Below are 21,323 nucleotides of genomic sequence, written 5' to 3' on the forward strand. Positions count from 1 at the left end.
CAGGAATTGGTAGTGGTAATATTGTGAAAATGGCCATCCTATCAAAAGCAATCCACAATTTCAACATGATCTTCATCATCAAAATTTGAACACAATTGTTCACAGAAAAAAATTAAATCTTAAAAATATCATATAGCAACAAAAAGACCCAGGATAGCTTAATTAGTGCAAAACAATAATAGCATTGCCAGAGGCATCATAGTTTCTGCTTTTAAGTTATACCACAGAGCCACAGTAGTAAAAACAGTATGGCTTTGTCATAAAAAAAGGCACATTGAGCAATGGAATGCAATTGAAGACCCACACATTAACCTATTTTTATATATCCTCCTGATTTTTAAAAAGAAGTTTTGAAACACACATGGGAGAAAATACAGTATCTTTAGCAAATGATGATGAATTCAAGTCACCAAAATCTGTCAAGGTCACATTAAGGAAAGAAATCAAACCTCTTACCCTTGCAGTAGTTTGACCAAGAGCAAAGACTAGATTTGAATTCTCTATTTCTCTGTATGCATTTCATCTTTCTGTAATTTCTGGTTTCTAGCCTATCTGTGGTATGATTTTGAGTCTGTGTCCTTATGTCTTCCTATTGTCTGTCTTGTCTGTCACTGTGTGTCTGTCTCCAACAAAGGGCTTTGCTGTGTATTTATTGAACAGAAGAAAGCATGACATAGGAAAGAAATGAGGGGTATTGATGGGGAATGTACTTCTTTGTATGTTTATCTTTTTGATTGTTAAATAAAATACTGTTTGGCCAATGAGACAGTAAGTTAGACAGGACTAGAAGTCAAAGAGGATTCTGGGAAATGTAGTAGAGAAGTGCTGATCCAGGCAAGAAGAGACATAGTAAGGAGACTCATATTTAAAAGAGGAAACAGGAAGTGTGTCTATTTTCCCCTCCGCTCCTGCTCCAGCAGCATGATATGATCCACCAACAAAGAGGGACACCAATAAGGCGTCCGATAAGATAAGTCTTATAAAATATATAGATTTATGATAATTAAGACTGAGCTAACAGATGAGGAATCCTAGTCATTGGCCAAGCAGCTTTAAACCTAATACAAGTTTCTGTGCATTCATTTGGGTCTAACTCGGGTGGGTGGCTGGCATAAAGCTCACACATGGCGGTGGGGCTCAGACAACTTTTGGTAGAAAGATTTATCGTAACAGGGTATTGTTATTCTTTTGCTTAAATTATAAATAAAAGAGAAGTGGGCAAATATGACACATGAGACTATTAGACATATTAACCAGTTTATTATAGGCCCGGCAGAGTAGGGAGAATAAGAGAGAAGAGGAACAGGGTTAATGGCTGACCGCCATGGCCGGTCGCCATAGAGAGGCAGGGAGAATAAGAGAAGAGGAAAGAAGAGAAGAGCAGAGAGAGGAGGAACAGAAGCAGAGAGAAGAGAGGAGGAAGAGAAGAGAGCGCAAATGGGCAGGGGTCTGTCTTTTAAAGGGGTCCTCTGCACCTGTGTGCAGACTTAGTTCCCATGGAACTCTGGGCTGACCAGGATACTGCCCGAGTGGATTCCACCAGGTAATAGAGGCAGGCCAGCATAATGCCTGAACCTTTCAGATATTTTACAGAAATTATTAACAATTTTTCAAGACATTTTATTGATTGACTATGACAAATTCTGTAAAGTGATACCCATAGTTGCTTTCAACATTTGTGGTGGATATTTAATTCATAAGGTTTCTTTTAATCTATTTGTTGTCTTCAGAATTTACTACAAAAATACACACACATTGCGCTGTGAGTCAGGTGCATGGAAGAACACATAATTTAGGACTACAGCAATGCTTTAGCTTATGCTGTAAAAGTTGAAATAGGATATCCAAGGCAAATACTTTTGGTTGTTACATTATTGTCTTAAAGGTGGGTTAAACAAACAGACTGACTACCTAGTAGGTTAGCAATCGTAAATGACCTGATTATGTCTTATTGTCTTTGGCTGTGAGTTCCAGTCTCTTAAAAATGCAAGAGATATTTTAATGGTAATGTATAGTCACAAAATAGTACCAGTAAAACTGGATATTGACATGCAGAAGAATGAAACTAGATCCATATCTCTTACCATATATGAAGTTTAACATCAAATGCATCAAGGATGTCAACATAAGACCAGATAACCTGAATCTAATAGAGGAGAAAGTAGAGAACATGCTTGAACTCATTGTTTTGCAGGTTGTTCCATTTCTTAGTCCAGATGCCAACCTTTGGCTCTGTGTAGGGCTCTGGGATCAGAACCAATGAGAGGTGCTTATGAGGGCTAACAGCAAAGTGAAGGAATGGAGATTGTGGAAGAGGAATGCAAAGGGAGAGACTGTGACTCCAGTAGTTTCTCACACAGTCACTTTTAGCAGGAGGCCATCCAGAGAAGCAACTAAAATCCATATGTAGTTGAGGCATGCTACCTTTGAGTACTAGGATCAAGTTCATCTTGGCTCATACATAGACTTAGCACCATGGGAAATGAACAGGAAGTAGTTCTGAGGGGAATAGCATGCCCAGGGCAAAGATTGCTATTGTAGGTTGTGGATGTTACTCAGTGGACCACCTCAACAGGCCCTAAAACTTGTTACTCTCTTCATCTCCCTGCTAGGGATTCTGCCCATGTCTTCAATTTCTTCCTTCAGTATTATTTCCCATCAAAAGGTTGTAACATTTAAAATCAGACTTGCTTATCTTTGAAGTAAGTTTTGAATTTTCTTTTCTTATTTCATATAGTTTTGGAGACTTGCAATAGAAGAGAGGAAAATTGCTTGGGGGAAGGAGGGAGGGGCTCTTTCCTAACCTACTATGAAGTCAGTCTGTTTGTTTAACCCACCTTTAAGACAATAATGTAACAACCAAAAGTATTTGCCTTGGATATCCTATTTCAACTTTTGCAACATAGGTTGCAAAGTTTCATTCGTAGCCTTTGAAAGTCATTCATAAATGCAATTTCTATTCATAGTTCTCCAAACAAACCATGTGGGCTTCACTATCATCAGTGATCAGGGGCCTGATGGTGTCCTGATAAAACCCATTTCATCTGTTCTATCTCTTGTCAGGTAATTTCAACAGATAACCACTATGAATGCTTTGCTATGTACAGTGAAGCAACCTCCGTCAGTCATCTCTGTGATAAATCAGAGAAGAGGAAGAAAGAATTTTAAGCATTTTCTGTCACTACAAAAGAAAGCATTATTGAGGTGGGCCTCAACTGTGATGTACTGACAAGTATTTTTATGGGATGGAAATAGAGACCATAAGAATAATGGGCCCCACCCATTCCAGAACTCATGAGTCATAGTTGGAAGTTAAAGCAACCGCGCATTTGCCTCAAGCTCTATTTGGTGGAAGCCACAGACAATTGTTTTGAGGAACCAGGTAATGAGCTTTCATTCCAATCTCAATTTTTGGAGGCTAGAAACTTCTGGTCTAAATATTTTTAAAGCCCTGGAATAAACAGAACAAACTTTCCCAATCTAGTCACCCCCCCCCAAAAAAAGAATAATTGGCCCCATGAGAGAGCACCTATGTGTTTAAGGACATAAAAGGTTCCTTCCTCTGAAAGGAATCCATGTTAGTAATAAAAATTAAGATTCTAACCATACATGTCTTCATTGGTGACATTATGGAAAGACAAAGCCACTGCTGTCTATGCTGTTTCTCCTTAACAGCTTCCTGTTTGGCTTACTACCCTCCTCCAGCCTTCTTCCTTGTGGATCCAAACATAACTTCCTGTAAACACCCATTGCTCTAGCTAAGCTCTCTCACTTCACTATTGTTTCCTCCTAGTTTTCCATGCTTTCTTCCTGGATGTTGCATCAGCATCTGCATGTCCTCTGCACTTTGGTTGAACAAGGGCCTCACTGTTCCTCAGGACATTGCCTTATCACCCTCACCCCCAGTCCTTATCTCACTCACTCTAGTGAAGTTTCCTTAACAAGGCTACTTGCCAGTCACAGAACTTACATAGTTTCTCTTCCCTGGCTGGCCTGTGACAGATGGCCTTCTTACCATGCTTTGGGTTTCATCTCCACAGACATGGTCTCCTAGGTACTATGAAGCTCCTGTTAATATATTGGTAAACTGAGCCAATACTCCACTAGGAGTCCTGAACCTTTCCCCCAAGGCACCTCATGAGGGGTTTGGCAAGAGAAATGGAGATTTGACCTTCCTCTGAAGTCAAGCTGGGGAGAACCAGAGTCACAGCCAAGCAGAGATAGAAGCTGAATAGGGCAAGGGACTTTTGCTTCTGAAAAGAACTGATTGTATGAAATGAAAATGATTATTTTAATTTAAATTTAATTTAAAAAATTTGAACACCACAGCTCATGGCTGAAAACTAAACAACTTAGTTTTATTTATGTTTATCTGTGTAGATGTAAACACATACATATGTACACACATGAGAGAGAGAGAGAGAGAGAGAGAGAGAGAAAGAGAGAAAGAGAGAAAGAGAGAGAGGGGTAGTATTCCATATTCTTGGGCTCTGCACTAACAGGTTCAACCAAATAATAATTGATTAGATTCAGAATTACAGCTACTGCATGGATTAATAAATTATATGGCCAACTGTATATAGACTGTACAAAACTCCTTAGTACTTCATGCAGGGGTCCACTTTCTACAGTCCTGACATCAATCACTTGTGGATACTAGGCCATGACTGCATCTGTAAATGGTCCTTCCACCTCTCACTCTATGCCCACTTTTCTGAACTATTATAGTCCAGGTAAGGAATTGTTGAGGGCAGACCTGTGTACAGGTATTTCTAGTCTTTCTACTGATGCTCCATAATGAGGGCTAATACTAAATATTGCCCCCCCACACACACCTTTTACTTTGCTTTTTTAATGTTGATTGTGACTATTTTACCAATAAAATGTATTTTGAATTTACTTCTGTTGGGACATAGGATCCCAATGCATATCACCTTTCTAAGTGCAAAGTCTATTTTGGTTTATTAGGAAAGCAATAATATCATAATATCCTTGGAACTGAATTGTGACTGATTTCAGTCAAATAACTTGTGTACCTTTTAACTGTTGTTTGAATGGCTGATTGAACTATTCAAACTCATCTAAAATTAATTTTGAATTTAGATATGATGTAGTTATAACATTCTAAAATAATTCTTTAAAAAAATCATTTTCATCACACCCAGAAGTAAGGGGTGTGTTCTGACTTGGAAGTTCATTCACATAGCCTCCTGCTCATATTTAAATCTCCTTCATGTCACTCAAGCAAGGAGACCCTCACATTTTATCATTTGCATGTGACAGACTAGCTACATCCTAAGATTCATGCTGTGGAGAGTCTGGAAGTCTCTCTGGGTTGGTGTTGAGTGGGTTGTGGGTGTTGGGCGCCAAGTGTTGAGTATTGAGTATTGCCTGCTGCATGCACTCAAAGATGATCCGTAGTCCGTAAGGCTAAGATTTCTTTATTCAGATAAACACCAGCTCAAATGCAAGCCAGAGCATGCCCAGAGGCTGCAAGTTACTGTGCCCAGAGAGAAGGGGCTATCCACGTATGTGCGGTCCCTTAAGAATTGCCCCTGGGTCATCTTTGACCTCCCCTGACCATACCCTCACAGGCATGTCCAGGCACACCGGTAGGGCCTAGGAGGTGGGCCTACAGTGTCTCCCTACAGGTTGGACTCTCTTATTTTAAATCAGTGCATTGGGCAGACATGTAAAATGTCTCTACGTTACTACACTATGTCTTGTGTTAGATCTGTATCTAGATATAGCACAATTCTCAATATCCAAAGCCTTAGGAACTTAACTCTCTGCTTGCCATTGCAGAGATGGAGTTTTAAGTCTTTTGTCTCTCCATAGACACAGAATAAAATCCTAATAAGGAACTCAGAGCCAAGACTGACTGCTTTGTTTTTGGGTGTATTTATCTTCTGGAGAAGCAAATGCATTTCATTTAATGGGATGGGAACCTTGGGGACAACCAATTTACAGGGGCTTAAAAATACTTTAGGAAGTATTGTTCAATGTATTTTTAAAAATATTATTTATATCCTCTTCTTGTTGAGCTGAGAGCACACTTCAAGCAACACCTATAACACTAAATAACACTAGATTTCTGTGCCCAGCCTACATCTCTCTTTAAAGTTCAGTTCTAAAGTATGAGCTGTGAAGAAGTTATGTTTAGTTCCATTTTTGAAATCTGCACTTTTACTGATCACCTTCTCATGCCAAATTGACACTGAAGAGAAAAGGGAAATAAGATTGGTGCTGCTAACACCTTCGGAAGTGCCAAGGCCAGGGAATGCTAGGCCACATGATGCTAAAGCCAAGCTGGGACGCTCTAGTTGAGGTAACAGGCTGATTGAGGTAAGAACTATGCACTGGTGTACATGTCAAGAAAGGCCATTTAGCTCTAGTGATGTTGTCTAGGTAGCATATAGTTATACGAGAGCAGATCTGTAGTCCGTAAGGTTAAGATATCTTTATTCGGATAAACACCAGCCAAATGCAAGTCAGAGCGTGCCAGGGACAGCAAGGCAGGCAGGCCAGAGAGAAGGGCTCCCATGTGCCTTACAGCCCCTTAAAAACCCATCACTCTTCATCCTGACCTCACCTTGACCATGCCCTGACAGGCATGGTCAGGCACACCTGTAGCCAGGCCTTAGGAGGCATGGTTATGGTGTCTCCCTACAATTCCCTTTTTAGTCTAAAAGAGGATTAAAACTTAACAGTGTAAAGTATCCAAAATTAACAGTCATAAGGGTGAAATACAAGAAGATATAATAATCTGCTATTGTACATCCTAACCATGTCTATTTCAGCTAAACCCTAAGGTCATCTGAAAGGTGATGTCCAAGCCTGAACGCCTCCTTCCAATCCCAACCCTGAACAATAGGAAAGTAGCCTTAACTAGGTGTACATTATCCTTAGTGACAAAAATGGGGGAAAGGAGGCATAACATTCTCCAAGTTACTTCCTGCCAAAATGGGGGGAGGGTAGCCTCGTGGGGTCCTGTGGGAAGAAAATGTTAGAATAGTGAAAGTCTCTAATGGATTATATTCAGTCCATGTTAGATGGGATTTGCTTGATTGAAGATCTAGGTTGAAATCCTCAACTTGATTCAAATCAGTACTCGAAGCTCTGGTCGGAGTGTCAGTTGAAATGGAGTAAGTTGTATCCAGTGCAGTCTAAGAAGTATGGCCCAGTTTCTTTCTGGAGCGTCCAGGGATTGTTGTCAGGCAATGAGAGCATTCTGGATTATCTTGGTGACCATAATTTAACCACAGAAGTGCAGGGATATGAAAACTGAACCAGTTGGCTAGAAGATAAAGACAGAAAAGTGAAGAGATTCCAAGTATGTGAATTACCTGATGCTCTTTTGCTGGTTACAAGATGTAGGGTCACAGTGGAGGACAAGAGATAATACTGTAGGAAGATGGCAGTGACCAGCAGGTAACCAGCAAGGCAGCAGTGACCTCAGTCCCATATAGAGGGTCCTAGGAAGTAAGCTCTTCCTTAGGTTCCTAAGTAAGAAATGCATCCCTTCTAGACTCCAGCCTCATTTCTCTGTAGACAGAGTGCTGCTTGGGTGTGCCATGCTGAATTTCTGATAATAGCACTGGTCATAAGAAATACATGGGTCTTCAAAATACTTTGCTTATGGTAGTTTGATGAGGTGTCAATGAAAAGCTAACCTACAGTATAATGCACATTTTTTCAAATTTGTCTGTATTAATAACAAAAATTATATCATATTGTCATGACTGGAGAATTAAGTGTCTTCTCATGTATGTTCAGTTTGAGAAGCCTAGTCATGAGATATACACAATTAAAGAGTGTGAGTGTGGGTTTATGTTTATGTGTGAGATGACTCCTTATAAGAATTCAGGAAAGTGAATAATGCATTCCTACTTTTGAAATTCAAAACATATCCTTACATGTTAAAGGATGCAATAAAAAAGACCATAAATTACTTTCCCAGGGTTCCCAAAATTTGTTTCACCATTTATTTTACTTTTCTTCATAAAGATTTCCTAGTTTCTTACTAATAAATGGCATACATACTATGCTTTAGAAAACTGAGGCTACTCAAGACATTCCTTATCTAAGCAGAGATATGAAAATGTCTGGAAGGCCTGGCAGTCAATGGAGGGAAGTTAGTGAGGGAACACACCAGACTATGGATTTAAAGGATTCTCTAAACATGTAGGAATGATCAGGAGTACAGAAATCAAATTGAGGTAGAGGTTGAAAGATGGTGTAGGAATCTAGGAAATGGATTAAGCCCAAGTGAACTAATGGCAACAGAGGTGGGAAGAGATAAACAAAACAAACACAAAAGGTTATAAATGGGAAATGATATTATTTAGATAGATGATAGATAGATAAATAGATGATAGAGAGATGAGGTAGAGAGAGGAAAAAAGAAAGAAAGAAAGAAAGAAAGAAAGAAAGAAAGAAAGAAAGAAAGAAAGAGACAGGAAGAAAGAAAAAAGGTTATAGATATTTTTGGGCCACCAAATGGTTGCTGGGAATCAAACTTGGGTCATCTGGAAGAGCAGTAATTGTTTTTAACCCCTAAGCCATCACTCCAGAGCCTAGTATTTATGTATTTTACATAAACCACTTTCTAATTAAATTACACATAAGAACATTATTTAGCTTTAAGAAGAGAAATTAAAAATGTTGCTGAGGTAGTTAAATATTATAAAATGTACATGCACATATCAAAACATCTTTAAAGAACATTATAATATACATTAATAAACATGTTTTCTAATCAATTAAAAACACTTTTAAGTATATTCACATAAAATGGAGTAGAAGAAGCAAATATGAAAAACCATTTGTGCATTGGAAAGCACAAAAGAAGAATCAATGACCAGTTAGGATCCTGATAGTGTGTACTTTCAGTATATCCTTTACAAAGATCTCTCTTGGGTAAGTGGTGGGTTCTGGAGGGCAGGCTTTATTCTGAAATATGCCCAGCATGGATGCTGAGACTGCTTTCAAGCTCTGCACCCTTCTATTCTGAAGTTTGTTTGTTTGCTCTCACCTGGGATGTAACTGGAGAACCATAAGTTATTAATTTTCTGGCACAACAGATAGGTTTAGTAAGCATTTACCAAGAGAGTGGATGAGTAGCATTTTTCAGCTAAGTAGGAAAATTCAGGACTAATATAAATTGGGACTATAAACTTGCCCAACTTTTTAATGAAAGAAATGATTGTTTTGTATTGTTATTTTTCAAAAAAATGATACATGAAACATTACTCTATTATTCCTTATCAATAAAATACAAGAGTCAAATATTGGGATAAGGAACTGAAAGATCAGAGACGCAGAGAAGTCACCAGTCCTTCCTACCTGCTCCATTTCTTCCTCCAGAGAGCCAGATCCCTTTTCTTCCCATCTTACTACTTCCTCTCCTTACTGTCCTCAGTCTTCCAAAACCTCTGTGGTTAATTTTGGTAGGCTAATGGTTCCGCCCTCTGACTTCAATCATGCTTTGTCAGAACATGATCAAAATATTACACAACATTTCCCCCTTTTGTCTAAAAAAAGAAAAGGAAGAGTTTTAACTAACATAGTTTAGCCCTATATAATAAATATATACAATTATATATATGTAAAAATTACTTTAAAATGTCTAATCCATTTGCATTTGATAAATTTAGAGAAAATACTCCACTTTCTGTCCTAACTTGTATTACCAACCCAAATATATATATATATATATATATATATATATATATATATATTGTGAGGTCACTGGCAGTGGGACTAGGCTCTATCCCTAATGAACTAGCTTTTTGGAGCTCATTTCCCCATTTCCTATGGAGAGATATCTTGTTCAGCCTAGACATAGTGGGGATTGGGGGCAGAGGAGTGCCTTGGTCCTGCCTCAAGTAGTGATGGGACAGAATTCATTTACTCCCTATGGGAGGCCTTACCCTCTCTGAGGAGCAGATGGGGGTTGACATAAGGGGAAGGTGGGGAAGCATGAAGAGGGGAGTGAGGGACAACTGGCATTAGTATATAAAAATTTAAATGTGCTGTATATGTATAATACTTTAAACAAATATATACATATATATATGTATATATATATCCTCAAATTTTTATCAATATACAAAAATCCATATCATTGTAAAATATTTAAGACTAGTAGTTGCTTTTTTGGTTTAAAAGTAGGTCAAAAGTTTTCTTCTTATCCTATTTCTATATTACCCTCCTTTTTTAGAATGAGATCTCTGAATCTAATTTCATTTGTTCAGCCCTTTTTCCAGACCATTACAATTACAACTTGTAACCAACCCCCTAAACAATGGCAAATATCCATATCCTAATGAATGATCCAAAACTGCCCACCCCACCTCTTGGAAATGTGGGCATTGTGTTCTTAAAATTACTTTTGTATTGTCCGGGGATGATGGCATCTTTAGGGGATCCTGAAAAAAAACTGGATTAATTGTCAAGTCCTGGGAAAGCAGTGTTACCACAGTCCAGGTGGAATCATCATTGTCGGGCCCCATCATCCCTTTGGAGACTTCAAATGTTGCTGTTAGCAAGGGTTATGGTTCACTGCAGAAAACTTAAATATTTTAAGTGTCGTATACAGTGGATCTCAAAGAGGTTAAAGGACAGTAATTTCTTATGTTCATCTAGAGTACAAAATATAATTTGGGGTAAATTGGTAGAATGAATAACCTTCATTTTTTCCTCCAAAAATTCCATTCTGTTGGAAGTGATCAAATGGAAGAACCTTCTGTAATAGTGGCAGCAACCACAATTGCCTTGGGTCCTTTTTTGCTGCCTGATTCCAGAGGGGGCACCCCTTCCAAGGCGTTTGAAAACAATAGTGCACAAGTGATGAACATGATGGAAGCAGATGTAGAGATTCATAGCTTCCCACTGGACCAAGCTCCCAGAGTCTAGTGGAAGAGAGGGAAGATAGATAATATGAGCAAAGAGGTCAAGACCATGATGGGGAAACCCACAGAAACAGCTGACCTGAACTAGTGGGAGCTCACTGAGTCAGGACTGACAGCTGGGGAACCTGCATAGGACTGCACTAGGCCCCCTGCATGCAGGTGACAATGGAAGGCTTGGGCAGTTTGTGGGGTCACTGGCAGTGGGACTAGGCTCTATCCCTAATGAATGAACTAGCTTTTTGGAGCCCATTTTCTATGGAGAGATACCTTGTTCAGCCTAGACACAGTGGGGGTGGGGGGCAGAGGAGTGCCTTGGTCCTGCCTCAAGTGGTAATGAGACAGAATTCATTGACTCCCTATGGGAGGCCTTACCCTCTCTGAGGAGCAGATAGGGGGTGACATGAGGGGTAGATGGGGGAGCAGGAAGAGGGGAGTGAGGGGCAACTGGTATTAGTATATAAAAATTAAATTAAAAAATAATCATCCTATAAATCATGTAAGGCTTTAAGAGTTTTTAATTGATACCTATTAACTATAATAATCAAATGAAACTTCTCTTCCAGAATTACCCTTGGAAGACCAGAAATTGATCAAAAGTTAGCAATGCAAGATATTTTGAAAGAAATAGGACTTATTTTGAGAGTAGTTTCCCACATTGTTATATTTTAAAAATTGTACCTTGTAGTTAAAATCACATCTTGCCTATGACATAAGCCTGATTTTGGCTTTTCTGGAAGTCTAATCTGAAAGTCAGTAGCACAGGACCTAAAAGGATCATCCAAAAGCCTTCTTATTAATATGTGAACTTGTTTCTCAGACTGTGTACCCAGTCAGATCATGTTCTCAAGTGCTGGGGTCTTCTCACTGAACTGTGACTCAAGAAGAACTAAAACATATTCAAAATACTTCTCTTTCTTTTGTAGTTGGTCCTGTTCAGTTCACTTGTGCTCAGTCATGGTATGATACACACTGTTCAGGGTCAAATTCTCCAGGCCTGAGAGGTAGGCAGGCATGTGAAAATGAATCCCACTAGGCCACACCCACAGCTCCCTGGTGAGATGTCATGTTCAGGGTGAGAACACTAAATGGTTGTAGGTGATCCATGAAGCTGGTGGAAGCACATGGTGTGGGTGTGGGTATTTATTTTAAAGAAGCCTAGGATTGGGGGAATTTCAACTTGTCCCAGCTTTCCCCTGTCTTCATGAGTCATGCCTTTGCCTTTGTCTATACTATCATTGTTGCTTTCATGGCCGGAATTATCATTGTTTCCATTTTAGGAGCAGAATCTCATTAAAATTGCATTTCAGAGTCACAGTTTTAGATATTAAAAGGGTTTAAGTAACACTTAAAGCCAAAGTTTAAGAGGTGGGGAAAGCCTGAAAAATAGCAAGATTGTCAGCCCGCAGTGAACCCAAGAACAACCCCAGGTAGTGAATACCGAGATGAGTGTTGCTGGTTTTCTCTTGGCTACTTTGTTGCCAAAAATTCACATAGTATGGGTGAGTATGGAGGCTGAAGCAGGAGGGTGATGAGTGCAAGGCCAGCCTGGCCTACTTCAATGGATGAGGCCTCTAAGGAAATGCACAGACTTAAAAAGAGCAGCCACTGTCAGGAATGTTTGCAATACAAAGACTGTATCATGTGTATCTTCTGTATTCAGGGTAATCCTGAAGGTTCTCAATTTATACTCTCCCCAGTTTTCATAATCAATTTAAGAAATGTTAAGAAAGTAGCCACCAAGCATTACATCACTCACAAGGACTGTTTCTAGCCATATCCACTTACTGAGAATTTCATAATTTTATTTTTCTTAACAGCTGAATAATATTCCATTGTGTAAATGTACTTCATTTTCATGTCCATTCATCAGTGATGGCCACCTAGGCTGCTTCCATCCCCTGACTGTTTTCTAAAGAGCAGCAATGAATATAGATGAACATGGAGATACAGACATCTCTATGGTCAGATATAAAGTTCTTTGAGTACATACACAAGATTGTTATGTGGTGATATATTATTTATGATTTATTAAAGCTTGCCTGAGAATTCAGAAAGCAAAGTCAGTCACAAGCCATAGAAGCCAGGCACATATCTTTAATACCAGCAGCCAGAAACTGGAGGTGTTGGTACACACCTTCAATCTCAGGACTCAGAATTAAGTGGTAGATGGATCTCTCTGAGTTCAAGGCCACCTAGGGATACATGAGACTGAGTCAGTCTAAAAGAGTAACAGTTCACACTCATTTAATCCCAGAACTAGAGGGGTGTAAAAGATAGAAGCAGGGTCTTCAGTATGCAGCATGAGGCATTCATTCTCTAGCCATGATGAGGAGAGGTTACAGTCTGAGGCTTGGTGAGAGCTGGTGGAGACAGGATCAGCCCTATCATTCTGAGGTTGAGGGAAGAAGCTAGTGGCAGGCTGCTTTGCTTTTCTTATACTCAGCTTGAAGTTTGAATATAAATATCAGTCTCTAGTTTCGTGCTACAGTGGTAAAGCTATATGGTGTAATAGTTCTAATTCTAGATGTTTTAGGAACCTCCTAACCAGTTTATATAGTGTCTGTTCCACTTTTCAAGCCCACCAACAGTGAAGAAATGTTCCCATTTCCTGATATTCACACTAGCAGTTGTCATTTGTTTGTTTGGGTGGGTTTTGGTGTTGTTGCTGTTGTTTATCTTAACCATTCTGATTTAAGACAAATTTCAATGTAGTTTTAATTTTCATTTTGCTGGTGGATAAGGATGTTGAGTATTTTTTAAATGTTTCTCAGCATTTTGTATTTCAACTTTAAGGGGGTCTCTGTTTAGTTCCCTGAAAACTGCTTCCGGAGTAGAGTTGCACCTAACTCACAGTCACATGAATTAATGTAAATGGATCCCTGTGGTCCCAAGTCATTGACTCTGTAAGGTCAATTGTTACCATATCATAACAGAGCCTAAAGCGACTGGTGCAAGAACTGAAAAGAAAACATTAACTCAAATACTGAACTGAGCACAGCAAGAGTGTAGGTAAATAATACTGTGGGGCCAGAGTATGAGGGTGGATACTGGACCACATGGAGAAGTTTACTAACTGCTGTGTGGAGCCTAAAGGGTTAGGCAATTTGGGTAAGAAGAGAAAAATATAAAAGTAAAGTCAAGGGATACGCGCTATTGTACTTTATTCATCATTAAGGAATTATTTATTGAACTGCTTCTTCATTTTAGGGAGGGTCTGAGTGTTGACCAGGAAAAGCCCTGGGACTGTTTTAGATAAGAGACTTGAATGCTCAATAAACATTCTTTTAAATTGAATGGATAGGCACTTGTTTTGATCTTAGGCTCATAATAGAAGCAAAGAATGGTTTTCCAATTGTTAACTAAAGTGTAGCATGGTATTATCCAAATGTCAAATCATAAATGTAGGTTAGCTTGTTATATTTCCTCAGCTATTATCAGGACTAAGTCCCAGATCTGATGCACCCTGGGAGTTCTCAGGCAGTTCTAGTGAAAGATTTGACAGAATTGTATATTCTCATTAGCTATATATATTTATGCAGATGATTCACTTCTCTTATGATAATATTTATTGAGGTCTGTGTATTTCTGCTGGCAAGATGTTTACTGTCCCTAAATTTCTTCTTTTTAAAGATAGCAATAGTGCTATGGACATTGGTAGAACTTCGTGTGTCAAGTCATTACACATTTCCTAAGCCATTGCAGACACAGTCACACTGTAGTCAGTCAAACATTGCCAGTGTCTCTGGTAGCATTAGTTTCCTGTGAGCAGGTTGGAATCATGAAGTATTGTGTGGTCTCTGGCTTACAGTAATTAATACAAGTATAAAATGAAACTAACTCTCTTAGCATCACAGAAGAACAGTCTTTTCTTGATATTTGCAAAGAGGAACATTTGTCACACTGAATCAAAGAACATTTGATTTTGACTTTCCCCAATCTGACAAGAATGCCACAGGCTTCAAAGATTGAGAATGAAGCAGAATATATTTATCCAGAAAACTTTCATGGTAATAAAAGAAAAAAATCATGAGAATATGTAGACGAACAAAAGTGAAAGTGTGCCAGGGGCCAGCCCCAGAGGGTAACAGGTTCCAGAGAGGAGACAAACAGGTTCCAGAGGAGTTGCAAGGAGTAGGCGAGGGAGAGGTGATCCAGGCCATTGGTGGTGGCAGGAGTCTCAACGACTGACTGTCAGAATATATCTTTATTTATACAGAATTTAGTAAGCAAGAATATATTCATGTTTTTCTAAGACATAGATCACATCATTTTGTTTCCAACATGTATTTAGGCTTTTCTCTTTCACATCTAGATTCACAAGTTTAATCATCGTTGATAAACCGTGACAGAACAGAATTATATTTTACAATCATTTTCCCTTAAGTTTAGCCATAATTTATAAACAGAGTTATCTTTTAAAATAACTTTTCTAAGAAAGGGAGGACCTACATATTTCTACACCATTTGTGCCCATCAATATAAGTGCCTGTGTAGGGCATAGGTAATACCAGCTAATCTTTATTGCCTTATATGTAATATAGTTGCCTGAGCATATAGTAGGAAGAGATTTGTAATTTGATCTGTTGTTCTCTAGCCCAATCTTGTTGAACTTTTAAAGTGTACTTTATTTGGATTATCTTGTTCTTGCGTAAGTGCAAGGGCAGATGTTCCAAGAATATCTCAGAACCTCATAAAGAAATCTCTGGCATGTCTGTGTGTGTCACAACCTCCAAGGTGTTAGTAAGACCTTCAAGTAGAAAAGTAGAAAAGGCTATTTCTCTAAAATTGGGAGGGATAGTATGCTCAGAACTTACTGGGGACCCTCAGAAGCAGTACTTCTGGGAAAAGGCATGTTTCATAAGAAATTTCCCATCATTCCAATATCCCCAAGTTGTTTAAATATTAAAAGCCCCCCAAGCAAGCAATACGTGCAGATCCAAACCAAAAGTGGCACGGTGGCCATCATGAAGCTAAGCTTTGCTGGATCTTTGCAAGCAGCTGTGCTGGCTTTATGACTTTTTCCATTCCCATCAGATATGGCTGCACCAGAAGTGCTGTTAAGGACACAGCCAGCAAACAAGGAAAGATGGATGACTTCTGTCAGGCAGATACCCATGCAGCATGGAAGTTGGGCACTAATTTTGAAGAACAAGATGAATCTTCATAGGCAGAATGGCACCAACTCTGGATTTTGAAGGCTGGTAGGTTTCAGATTACATTTCTTGGGTTATGCTTGCAGGGGCAATATTTTATAGGAAGGGGAAAAATGAGTTTCAAGGAGGGTAGTAGAAATATTTAAATTGTAATGCAGCTGCAATAAGATCCAGGGCTATTTTGGAAGCTGAGATGACCCTTCTTAGACATCCTGCATTGAAAGAAATGACTGCAGTTTACAATGAAGGGTCTATCTCTGTCAGTAACTTCCTTCAGACTTGGAAAGTCCCCAGGAATGGGGTATACTTACTATCAAGAAGAAATCTGCTTGCAACTAGTAGAATGAGAAGAATCTAGAACCTATGCTACACATTAGTGTCAGAGGTTGTTGACACTGGGAGCTTGGATCATGGATCAGCTTATGGGATTTGGGCAGGGGTAATATGATTTGTCTCCTCCCAAACAGTTGTTGGCATCAGATTGCCATTGTGATAGTGTTGAGAGGGATTTTGCTTACTGGTCTATTGTTGTAAAGAACTCTTATAAAGGAAAGCTTTCAACTGGGAACTTGCTTACAGTTTTAGAGAGTTAGCCCTTGATTGTCATGGTGAGAAGCAGACAGGCATGTTGTTGAGCCATAGCAGAGAGCTTTACATGCTGATCCATAGGCAGCAGGCCAAGAGAGAGACTCTGGGACTACATGAGCTTTTGAAATCTCAAAGCCCACCCCCAATGACATACCTCCTCCAACAAGGCTATATCTCATAATCTTTCACCCAAAGTTTTACTAACTGGGGATCAAACACTGAAATATGTGTGTAAACCTATGGGGGGGAATTTTTATTCAAACCCAAGCATTCCACTCCATGGCCCAATGGGCTTGTAGCCATAGCATAATGCAGAATTCAGTCAGTTCAACTTCAAAAATCTTCATAGTTATTCACAGTCTTAACATTGATTCAGAGTTGAGTCTTTTTAGAGTTGAGGCAACCTCTTAAATGTAACCCCCTATAAAATCAAAATGTAAAGTACGCAGTTTCAGCAAAAAAAGTCATAGAATATACATTGTCATTCCCAACAGGAGATAAATGGGACTAGTGAGTAAATGATGGATCACACAAGACTGAAAACTAGCAGGGCAAACTTCATATTTTGAGTCTTCCTATCTGATATCAAAGCATTTTTCTTATCTCCCACTTCTTTCACCTCTGTTGGCTAAAACACTTCTCTTGGGCTGGTTCCACCCCCTGTTAGGAGCTCACCTTGGCTGGTATCCCATGGATCTGGAAGCTTCGATACCATGGGGCCTCCAACACTTTAAGCTTTACTTTCACAGCTTCATGAAATGGCCTCTATGGGCTTCCATGGCAGGACTGCCCTTCAAAATGCTGGGCCTCAGCAGCTGGGCAAATGCCACAACCCCTTTCCAGTATCTTTCTTGACTCTAAATCCAGAGTCAAGCTGGATTTAGAAGCTGAAGCTGCTAAACTCTTCTGCTTGCTGGGGAAGGAAGATGACCCCCTCCTTGGATTGCATTCTGTTGTTGATGGTTTCCTTTGTTACTTAGGCTTTCCTTTAATTCTTCTTCATAGATTGGAAGCTGTCTTAGGATGCCAGTCTCTTTATTCCATTTAACATCAGGCCTCTTCCAGAGGCATTAATCCTAAACACTTCAATTTAGCTTCCTGCAGAACTTTGGGACAAAGCTAAAAAGCAGCCACATTCTTTGCCAAACTCTCACAAGAATGGACAATAAGCCACTTACTAATATTCTTCTTCCTCTGAAACCTCTTAAGTAAGGCCTCCATAGTCCAAATCTTTCTCAACACTACTGTCTTCTATGTCCCTACCAGAATGGACAGTTAAACCCTAATTAAATCATTCAATCACTGTTCTAGTCAAAGTACCAAAGTCTTCCATATTCCTCCAAACAGCAGAGTGGTCAATCTGTCACAGAAATATCCCAGTTCCTGGTACCAACTTCTGTCTTGTTGCTGTGAAAAGATATCATGACCAAGGCAACACATACAAAGAAAAAAAAAACCTTTAATTGGGGACTTGTTTACAGTTTTAGAAAGTTAGTTGATGATCATCATGGCAGGAAGCAGACGACAGACAAGGCACTGGAGCAGTAGCTGAGAGATTTACATCCTTATCACAGTCAGCAGCAGAGTGAAAGTGAGAGGGAGAGAATAGGATAGGACAGCAAGTGAAAAGCTAGAGAGAGAGGGAGGGGAGGGGGAGAGAGGGAGGAGAGGGAGAGAGAGAGAGAGAGAGAGAGAGAGAGAGAGAGAGAGAGAGAGAGAGAGAGAGAGAGAGAGAGAGATTGTTTGGAGTGGGCTTTTGAAACTCCAAAGTCCACTCCCAGTGACACACCTCCTCCAACGAGGGCATACCTCCTAGTTCTTCCCCAACAGTTTTCATTACTAGGGGCCACACATTCAAATTTATGAGCCTATGGGAATCATTTTCACTCAAACTGCCACAGGAGATTTTTTAAGTGGTGACTAGAGCATTAAGAATGATTAATGCCCCATGTGACCTGATTTTACCTTAATAACTTCATTATAGGCCATCTTTCCTAATGTAGTCACATCCTAAGGTATTACAAATTTAAATTTTGTGGGGGAGGGTAGTGAACATATCTCATTTATTTAGGAAAGGAGTATTAGACACCATTACAGGATTACACTCAGTGAATGAAGTACATTAGAAAGCTTAGTCTAGAATGTTGTCTCTGTCATAGACAAAATGATGAGACAGAGAAGAGAGGGAGCTATCGGGAGAAATGGGACCTGAGCTGCCATGGCAACAATAGTTATGAACAACGAGGAGGTGTGAGGAATTTCTTTGAGAACAAGAACTTGATTTAATAAAAATGGTCAGGACACCATTGTTGGTAGAATGTGAGAAGCAAAGGAGAGGAAACTTGAGATTGACAGTTTATACCAGGACAACTGAGAAACAGGTGCATGTGAGAAAGAATCACTTATATGTTAAAAAGGTTAAAGTTATTTTTAACATTGCAACATTGAGGTACACACAAGATTTCCAGTGGAAATTTCTAATGTGACTTGAGAGTGGGAGGCTAGGATAAAAAGGAGAGTGTGTTCTGGAAAGGTCCCTGAGTGTTCTTTATGGGTCAGCAGTACTCTTTACCTTGCAGGGAGCTCCTAATGGGAACTCTATAGAGTGACATAGGACAGGAGACTGCTCCATTGTGAACTGTCTACATTTAAGCACAAAAAGAAAAGATTCACAAAGAAAGGGATACAAAGATTAATAAGAAGAACAAAATATTTCCTGGTAATTTATATTTATTTATTTACTTACCTTTGTTTTTATATCCAGACTGCTGTTTCCCCTCCCTCCTCTCCTTGCAGTTCCTCTGCCCAACCTCACCATCTTCCCATCCTCTCCTCCTCCCTTTCTCCTCAGAAATGGGCAGGCTTCCCATGAATACCAACCAGCCATGGTACCAAGTTACAGTGAGGCTAGGCACCCCCTCTCCTATTAAGGCCAGATGAAACAACTCAATAGCAGGAAATGTTCCCAAAATCAGGTAACAGAATCAGAGACAGTACATGCTCCCACTATTAGTAGTCCCACAAGTAGACCAAACTACACAACTATCACATGTATGTGGAGGGCCTACACCAGTTCTATGCAAGCTCTCTGGCTATCTTTTCAGTCCCTGTGAGCCCTTATGGGTCCAGATTAGTTGATTCTGTGAGTTTTCTTATAGCATCCTTGACCCCTCTGGCTCCTAAAGTCCTTCTTCCTCCTCATCTGTAGGATTCCCTGAGTTTTGCTAATGTTTAGCTGTGAGCCTGCATCTGTTTCCATCTCCTGTTACCAGGCAAGACTTCCAGTGGAAAGATTGGGACCCCAACTTAGCCATACAACCTTTGACCTACAATTTGTCCTGCCTACAAGATGTGCTGGGAGAAGGTGGCACAGGCATTTTGAGAGTAGTCAACCAATGACTGGTTCAGCTTGAGATCCTATCATGAAGGGGAACCCATCCCTAATACTGCCTGGAGGTGGGACAGCCCAGAAACCTAGGAAAAACTAAACATAACTGGAAAAAAGCCAATGAAATGATTCTTAATGATATTATGCTATACTCACAGATTGGTTCATATCCCAATGGTCACCAGAGAGGCTTCACCTAGCAACTGATGAAAAAGATTTCCTCTTAAGTATCTGTAGAACATTTGCAGAGGTATTAATGACTGCTCTGTAGTTATCCAGTGAACAAATGACCAGTGAATGGATGACTAAGCAAATGAGAGTCATTTCAATCACATGCCAAAAGCCATGTTTTCCAAAAGCTAACAGACCTTAGTTGTTTATCCATTTATTTAGTTAATGAAAAACAGAGCAAAAATAAAGCAAAATGCTGGCATTGTCCTTGGTGGTGAAACTTAATGAATAGAACCCTCTCACCCATCTCTCCTCAGATGCATCTTAAATGGAAGGTATCTGGTCCTCTATGAAGTAGATCACAAAGCATCAATGAAGTGACTGGAAGTTTGCATGCATGAATCTCCTTTTTGGGCTTGTGGAACAAGGAGGTTGCTTGGTATTAGAGGGTCTCTGGCCCAGCCAAGCTAGCTCAGCTGATTTAGGATGTTATTCAAAAAAGAAGAAAAGCATCTAAGGGCCCTTGCCCTGGATTTTCCAGCTGAGGTGAAAAGTCTTCCTAGCCTCAACTTGCACACATCAGCATTATCTAATACAACAAATATCTGGACAAAACAAATGATGTCCCCCTAAAATTTCCATCTGGGACATGAGAGACACAATATCAAAGATAGAAAAATCTAGTTAAATGAATCATTGTCCCTAAAAGTTTGACACCTTTTAAAAGCCAGAATATGGAACTGCTGTGAGTTCATGACAGTTGATCACACCAGTAATTCCTCTCATATTTTAAATAACCAAATGAAGAAATTTACTTAAATCAGGTAAGGTCCCCTGATATTCTCCTTGCAATCAATGTTTTCCATTTACTGTGGTCTCCAGGATGACCTTCCTTTCTCTCCTATTAGAGAAACAACTGTAAGAGTTTCTGGATGCAGTGGTTTGAAAGGAAACAGGCCCCCAAGGCAATGGCACTATTAGGAGGTGTGGCCTTGTTGGAGTAGGTATATCACTGTGGCTTGGGTTTTGAGGTCTCTTCTGCTCAAGCTTTATTCAGTGGGATACCCAGACCACTTCCTGTTGCCTGAAAGATATAGAGTTCTCCTGCAC

The sequence above is a fragment of the Cricetulus griseus genome, chromosome 2 (genome assembly GCF_003668045.3).
Source record: "Cricetulus griseus strain 17A/GY chromosome 2, alternate assembly CriGri-PICRH-1.0, whole genome shotgun sequence".
Lineage (NCBI taxonomy): Eukaryota > Metazoa > Chordata > Mammalia > Rodentia > Cricetidae > Cricetulus > Cricetulus griseus.